The following is an 8,372-nucleotide window of genomic DNA, read 5'->3' as shown; positions in this document are numbered from 1 at the left end:
AAGAGGGCAAGAGGAAAGACCCCCTCCGCTTAGAGTTGTCTCCCCGCTTTTCCGAGATGACCAGCGCGAAATGTGGACTGCCCCAAGCCTTTGGGACGTGCCTGCGGAGCGGAGCCGGAGCGAGTGTTCTTGGAGAGGTCGTGAACTCGGGCCACCCGGGCTCACGGTCAACTTGTTCTGCGCAGTTCTCAATGGAGCCCCGGACCCACCGGCTCCTGGCTCGCCTGCTTCCCACCCCCTCTTTTTTGCTGCTCCTCTCTCTTTTAAATGTGTGAAGTTGAAGTGGAAAGCAGATAGGTGCTTCGTATACTTTGGCGGGTAAGTGGACTCTTGCGTTTACCTATTACTTAACCCTTGGGAGTCTGGAAAAACTACAATCTAACCTTTTCCCTACGTCAAAAAGTTATCATCATTTCCCTCATCCCTTTGGGCAATAAGGAAGTGCGTGCGTGTGTGTGTGTGTGTGTGTGTGTGTGTTGTCTGGGGACATGACTTTCTTGAGGAAGGGATGTTGAGGGGAAGTGATTAAAAAAAAGAGACCCAAGTGGGTAAAACCAGGAGCCTAGAGGGGTGGCAGAGGAGGTGAGGGGGTCCGCAGCCAACTCCAGTGCCTCCAGCCTCACCCGGCCAGCGCTCCCAGCTCCAAGTTCCGGGGAAGGCTGCCCTCCAGCTGCAAAGGGCCGCGCTGCGAGCCTGGACCCCAGAGGGCCTCGGGAGTCGGCCCCCCACCCTCCTGGCTCCTGGGTTCTGGAGGGGGACAAGACCCCCTCCCCTCTCTGCCTCTGGGCTCTGCCGCAGCTCTCCCGGGCCCACCCGCCACCTCCCCACCTCCCCCAGCCCCTTTTGCAAAAGCCCAGATGATGTCACGGCCGAGGAGGGGGGTCTGCGCCCCTAGCACCCGAAGGCATCACTTTTTTGGCATCCTGCAGCCTCTTCCTTCCTTCCTTCCACCCAGTTCTCCTTGCAGTCCTCTGCAAATACTTCCTTCCCAACGCCACAGACACCCCCACCCCACTGCCCCTCCCCAGGACCTCAGTCCTTCCCAGGCAGGGCCAGGAGTCCTGGTACCATGCACCCACCCACCCACCCCCTCCTACATCAGAAAGAAACCGGCTGAGGGGCCAGGAGCCTCCTCTCCCTGATTTTGTTGGGTCTCTTTTTCCTCTGGGCTTACCCTTCCAGGGGAAGGAAAGAGAGGAAGGAGAGAGGGAGAGGGGAAGAGAGAGAGAGGCAGGGAGAGAGAGACGGAGAGAGAGAGCACACAGCCCCCTAGACGTAGGTCTGCAGGAACCGCACGTAGGATCTCAGTGCCTGTCCGCCGGGTCCCTGCCTCCGGCTGCCTTCCTGATCCTCCGAAGAGCCTTCCCTCCTCCGGCAGCTGTCCCCCCAGCCCTCTCCCCGGCTCCCTCCCCCCCAGCTAACCCCACCTTCACTCTCCTCTCCGAGGTTGGGGGGGCGAGGCTGGGGGTGGGGAAAGAGCACCCCAGAGCCCCAGCCCCGGCAGAGATGTCGAAGAAGCGCAAAGCCCTGGAGGGTGGAGGCGAGCCCCAGCTCCCGGAGGAGGAACCCACGGCCTGGTTTGAGGGCGGCCGCGAGGAGCAAGGTAGGGGGAGGGGGTGAGGCACGGGAAGGAGCCGGCCGGGGAGGTTTGGGAGTTGAGAACCTCTGCAGGAATGTTCCAGCCTTCCTCCACAGCAGCTGCCTTGTCGGGGCAACTTGAGTCCACTTTCCCCCCCACCCCACAGATGGGGTTTTGCATGTGTCTCTGGGAAATTGGGGGTGGGCTAGGATGGAGCTGATGAGGCCCACACTGAGGACCCACCTTTGCCTGAACTTGGAAACTCTGTGGGGAGGGTGGGGGGTGGAGAGGGGGCAGGAGGAGTTTGGGCCCAAGGTTGCTGGCCATTCCCCCCTCCCAGTCCCCCGGCTGCCTGGCCATCACGGCCCTGGGGGTGACAAGCTGCCCCATGGATGTGTGGCCTGCGCTGGCATCCGTGTGCAGGACACCTGCGTCTGCAGGGCGGGGTGCTGGGGTGTCTGGGGCCGCCGAGGGCCCTGGGGAGGGCTGCTGCTTTCTCCCAGGCTGCTTGGTCGGAGGATGCTCAGGGCTGCGTCATGTTGAATCCCGAGCCCCTGCTTAGCCAGACCTCCATGTGCAAGCTCCCCAAGTTGGAGGGGAGGTCTGAGGCCCATCCAGTGCTGGGCTGTGATCTCAAGGGGAGATGTTGGAGGTGCCAGCAGCCGGGGTCTCCTTGGCCTGGAATTAGACCCATGAAAAAGTGAAGGTGGGGAATTTCCTAGGGAAGCCAAAGTAGTACTTGGATATCCGACTGCCACATGAAAGGAACCCAAACAGACACCTTTTATTTCACTGAAAGCAGTCTGAGTCTGGTTAAAGGTAGGCCCAGATGAGCCAGGCAAGCTCTTTCCTGGGCTGTAGGCTAAAATACAAAGGAAATAGGAGCCAGACGCAGGTGTTTGGCTGTCTGTGGAGCTGTGGACGAGGAGCTGAGAGGGCGTGTGGGCAGTGCGAGAGGGCTCCTGGTTGGTGCTGCTCGGGGCAGGGCCGGGCACCCGGGGACTGGGCGTGTGTCTTAAGATGGAGCCCATGGCTCTTCTTCTTTGACGTCATGAGAGACACAAAGTCACCCAAGTCCTGGCTGCTCACAGAGCCTGGATGTGTGTGTCCACTCGGCACCGTGCGTGGTTTGTGTGCGTTCTAAAGCCAAGGTTTAGACCCAGCTCTCCCTGAGCAGTGGGATTTAAGGGAAGCAGATGTGAGCAAAGCTGGCCACTCACCCCAGAAGAGGTTGTAGCTCAGTGTCTGCCTGTGTTTTGACTTTCTTGGCTTAGTTTCCATCTGAGAGCAGAAGTCAGTACCTTTCTTCCATTCATGCTGCTGCAAACATGGCATTTGGTAAGACATTCAGCTATTGCAATGACTGGTCGGTATTTTTCCATCTTTGGGGAGAATGACTCTGTATCACCACAGGTGTCTGACAGACTCATCAGTCCCATACTCAGCATTTAGTTTGGGGCTGAGGTTGCTCTCAAAGGTGCACACCATGTTCCCTTGCTTAAGCAACTGGTGAAGCCTATGGAAACTGATGTGATCATCCTGGTAAATAACAACCTGTTTACACTTTTATGCCATTTTTTAAGAATTAGTGAATGCCTGGCTGCTAGTTATGAAAAGCAATAAGAATACTATTTTAACAAACATTTATTGTCCTCTTGGTGGAATTGTGTGGTATTAGAATTTAAAAGCTACATGCTGGAGGTCTTGCACCAACAGTAAGAAAAATCCCACATGCCCGAGTGTGGTAGGACCCGGCCGAGTACATTCTGCAAGCCACAATGGGCAGTAGTAAGTACCTGTATCTGTGGTATTCAGAGGTTATCATAATTTTGAAGTGACTTGCTGTATAGATTGGCTTTGTTCAAACTTGGAAATATCTCATGTTTTTACTGTATCCTTTGCATTGGCATATACAATTGGTACTGGATAATTGCCTATGAATACGTAACTGTAGAAACCATGACATGTGTGAATACTCAGCTTTCATAGGAGGATGAATGCATTTACTCGGGAAGTGGTACCCATGATGCTCACCGAATGTGGTGGCGACCATCTCTACCTTTATGGCAGGCAGTAGGGCTGTGGGTACTTGGACCATAGGAGACGGGAGGCCAGGTGGAAACCGGGGTTCGAGTGACAGGTGGCTTGGCACTCGCACTGAATGTGGTTAGGGTTAGAGGATCTGGGTCTTACCACCTCTCCAACTCAAGGTTGTTGTTTTCCCTCTGAGTCTTCCAGCCAAGCTTGACAACCCGCACACCAAACAGCAGAGGAAGGTGCTTGCCTCCGTTCTGCTGACCTGGAATACCAGGAGGGGTGTCTTCTGAGCTCTGACAACTTGGAAGGCTGATGCGCTTGTTCATTTCAACCATTGAAAGTACTTTATGGCATGGATTAGATTAAGGCAATTGGAAATTAAGTTTCAGAGGGAGCCATTGATTTCAAGACCGTCTGTCAGCAGGTTGGCTCGGTTTAAAGTTTTAAACAGCTGATAAGCAGGCAGGCTGCCTGGAGAGAGTGGAGGGGGAACTTTGAACAGAAGGACAGAAGACCGTTGCTCCTTTCCAAGTCCTGCCATCCTGTGCCCCAGTCAGGAGGGTGGGCCTCCACTCAGGCCCCAGGCAGGGGTTTCCTGTGATGGCCCCTATCTTGTTCCTAGTTTCTGTTCTAGAGGTTCCTTATGGGATGAATGAAGATGGTGAATGGGTCGTTGTGAACACACATGGATGGTTCCCTTTTTCTCTCTGACCTATTTGTTCATCTGGAGCGAGTAGCAAGTGAAGTGCCCCATGCTAGTTGGGCTGAGCATTTCTTTGGATGTCCGTTGAAGTCATCTGGGGTGTGTGTGTGTGTGTGTGTGTGTGTGTGTGTGTAAAATCGTGACGTTGGTCAGAATATGGTTCTCTTGTGGCCCCAACTTCTCTGACCAAAATGTTCAGACTCTATTGATGGGAGGTGTTTGCATAAAATGTTAAACATGTAAAGGTTTTACCTTTACAACTTAGAGGAACTTGGTGTGCAGATCTACACTGCCAGCCACGATTTCTGTTTTGTTTCTACTGTCCTTTGTGGCTTTGAACATAGACATGAGCGTGTGTTAGAGTTTCATCTGGCCGTGAAGATGATGGGGGCTATATGTCAAACACCATATGGGATGAGGCCATGGTGGAAACACTGAATGATTATGTTTATTGATCTTATCCCTTAAGAAGATACTTCTCTTTTTTTCATTCTCTTCAGATGGTCCCTTTTCAAGGAATTCTTATTTACACAGAAACTCTGATTGAATCACACGATATTATATTAGTTGGGCTTCCCAGGTGGCTCAGTGGTAAAGAAACTGCCTGCCATTCCAGGAACCGCAGGAGACGTGGGTTCGATCCCTGGGTTGAGAAGATCTCCTGGAGGAGGAAATGACAACCCTCTCCAGTCTCCTTGCCTGGAGAATCCCACGGACAGAGGAGCCTGGTGGGCTACAGTTCATGGGGTCTCGAAGAGTCGGACACAACTGAGAGACTGAGCGTGCACAAAGCCAGTTAAAGCTGAACATCTAGGTTCTTAACTGACTACATCTACATGACCCCCTAAAGTCAGTTGAAGTGATTTTTTTCCTAACAGATTAATGGATTAATGTGTTTTTTTTTTAAGAACAATTGATTAGATTTTTATTATTTTGAAAGATCTCTTAAAGAGTGGTTTACAGTCATTAATGTTAAAGAGTGGGCAAGACCCCTGGAAGAATCTGATGCTAAAGAAGATCTCACAAGCACACATTCTGCAGAAGCAGAGTTGTTGTACAGGTGCTTGGTTTTTTGATTCTCTCCTCAGTTTCTCTGGCTCCCATCAGAAAGGCCAGGTTGCCCTGCAATGTGCCAAAGATGGTGGCGGGAGGAGGGGAGCTCGGGGGGCAAGAAGGACAGGGATACAGAGGGTGGTGTCCAGGTGGAACCTTCACATGTGGGCCAGAAAGGGAGTCCCATGTGTCTGAGGAGACTCGCCCATCCCTTGTTCCTGTGTCTGTAGCCTCAGAAGATTGAACCAGATGACCTGGGGGGTCCAATTTCCAAGACTTTGAATAGGATTGCGTGAAGAAGCAAGTGGGTTAAACCATAACTGGCCTCCAAGCTTAAAGGCTAGCTCACAAAGGAAGTAGATGAACAGCAGTTCTTACTGACCCGAAAGGCTGGGAAAGGGAAGTCATTTAAAATCTGCACAGTTTGGGCAGGCTGGTGGCTGGCGCAATGCTTTCTTTCCATTCATTCAGAGCCACCAGGCACTCTGGTGGGGTGTGAGCAGAGCGCACCTTCTCATCTGCGATTTTGCAGCAGGTCTTCACGGCGTAAGCAGTTCCGTCGATGCTCTGGTTTGCCAGCCCCCTCCCATTCCCCACAGACACCCCCCTCTCCCCTTCCCACCAGTGCAGACACATGACTGCAGATAAACAGAGGCGAGAGCCACATGGAGATGCTTCCACGACGGGCCTTAACCCTGCGAGTGGGACCTCGGCTTCTCAGGCAACCCGGAGTTACCTTCACCTTGTTAGCGGGAGGAGAGCTGCGCAACCGTGATGTGAGATGGTTGTTCAGAGCTCTTCAACTTTCTCATTTCTTCTTGATGAACACGGCATAGCAATCACAGCTGTCATTCTCACTATATTATACACATATATACACACAGACACACACATACACACATGTATACAGACATACACATGATAAGAACAGTAAGTACCACAAGAGGACATACAGAAAAAGGTGCAAAATATGTCTATCCTCCCCTAACCCCATTCGCATTTCCCAAAGGCCGCCAATGTGACAAGGTTGTTATGTTACCGACCAGTATTCTGGGCGTATACAGCCGTCCTTTAATATCCTCGAGGTATCGGTTCCAGGATTCACCGCAGGTACCGAAACCCAGGAACACTCAAGTCCCATGGTCAGCCCTCCCCATCCTTGGTTCAGCAGGTGCAAATCCACCAACTGTGGTCATGTGATCCCGCTTGTATTTCCTGCAAAGAAATCTGTGTAGAAGTGAACTCGCGCCGTTTCTCAGGGGTCAACTGTACCGGGGTGCCTGCTTGATACCCCTTCCTGAGACAAACGCAGGCATTCGGTGTCGACTCTTCTCCAGCCTTTCTTTGTTCACTTGCCTTCGAGTTGGAAATTTGCCGCCGTATATGGATCTACTTGGTTTTCATCGTCTGTAGAGTGTTCCACAGCACAGTGTAACGGGCATTTCCGCAGTCATGCTCAGCGTCTGATTCTTTGTGACCTCATGGACTGTAGCCCGCCAGGTTCCTCTGTCCGTGGGATTTTCCAGGCAAGAATACTCTAGTGGGTTGCCATTCCTTTCTCCAGGGGATCTTCCACCGTGGGATCAAACCTGAGGAACCCAAAGCAGGGTCTCCTACATTGTAGGTAAATGAAAGTGAAAGTGTTAGTCCCTCAGGCGTGTCCGACTCTTGGCAACCCCATGGATTGTAGTCCATCAGGCTCCTCTGTCCATGGAATTTTCCAGGCAAGAACACTGGAGTGGGTTGCTATTTCCTACTCCAGGGGATCTTCCCCACCAAGCGACCTAACCTGAATCTCTTGTGTCTCCTGCATTGGCAGGTGGATTCTTTATTACTGAGCTATTGATTGAATTCTTGTGGGATTACTAGTCTTTTGTTTTTATAAAGAATGCTATAACAGACAACTACATTGTATTTTTTGAGCACAAGTGTGAATGAATCTTGGGGTCTCCCAGGTAAAGAATGTCAATGGCAAAGAATCTGCCTGTCAATGCAGGAGACTCAAGAGATGCAGGTTAGGTCACTTGGTGGGGAAGATCCCCTGGAGTTGGAAATGGCAACCCACTCCAGTATTCTTGCCTGGAAAATTCCATGGACAGAGGAGCCTGGTAGCTATAGTCCATGGGGTCACAAAGAGTCGGACATGACTAAGCATGCATGCATGCACACGCACACACACACACACATATGAATGTGTCTGTTGGTAAATTTTCAGATACAGAAGTGGGATCAGAGAGGTGACAGCCACCAAAACTCCACCAAAGGCCTGTTTGCCCACAGCTGCCCCAGTTCTCTTGTGGAATTGACCTACTCTCACTGTGGACATTCTACTTCAGGGACGCGAAATTGGAGTGATTAGCAAATGTAAGCACGCTCCTCGAATCGATCAGTGGGATAGAATATTTGAGGTCCGAGCAGTACTAGATGTGGGGTGATTGTAACTGTGATGAATTTTAGGATTTATGGGCCAGTGTTTCTTTTCCAGCTTCCTGCTTAGAGCAAATGTGGATATGGTATCCTGTTCTGTCCATGTCAGCTACTGTAAAAGGCACAGGTGTTTGATTTTGCTGTAAATTCATGTAAGAACAGAGAAAGAGTTGTGTCATTTAAAGTGTATATTATTATAAAATAGGATATGAATACACTTTCTGGGGTGATCCATGAAAATTCTGATTGGTGTAAGTTTTGCTCTTGAATTCTCACATAGCTGCAATGATGTGTCTGGGTTTCATGACTTTTATGCATTTTGTATACTTTGAGATTCTTAAATATTGACAGAATATAAACTCACGAAGGGCAGGGGCAATGTCTTAGCTGGTGTGTTTACAGAAGGCTTCGTCTAGAACTGATAATTCCTGACTTGTTCAGTGTTTTATTCCTGCCCTTGATACAGTACATGTTACACAGAAGGCACTCGGTTTCTTAAGTGAAATGACCAGTGTTTCTGTAACTCAGGCAACTTAAAGTATTGAGTATTCTATTTAATAGTGACCATGATAA

General features: G+C 50.9%; 1 protein-coding gene across 1 annotated transcript in view; it reads left to right on the top strand.

Annotated features, from left to right (window-relative positions):
- Positions 1 to 238: 238 nt before the first annotated feature.
- The window catches only part of PDE10A (phosphodiesterase 10A), a 574,597-nt gene continuing 566,463 nt past the window's right edge, over positions 239 to 8,372 (top strand). Inside the window, exon 1 of the mRNA XM_059889985.1 lies at positions 239 to 318. The gene's annotated coding sequence lies outside the window, so the exon portion shown is untranslated. The remainder of the gene's footprint in view (positions 319 to 8,372) is intronic.

Source organism: Bos taurus, chromosome 9 (genome assembly GCF_002263795.3).
Source record: "Bos taurus isolate L1 Dominette 01449 registration number 42190680 breed Hereford chromosome 9, ARS-UCD2.0, whole genome shotgun sequence".
NCBI classification, from domain to species: Eukaryota; Metazoa; Chordata; class Mammalia; order Artiodactyla; family Bovidae; genus Bos; species Bos taurus.
Note: the sequence above shows the minus strand (reverse complement) of the source record. Positions and strands in the feature narration are given on the sequence as shown.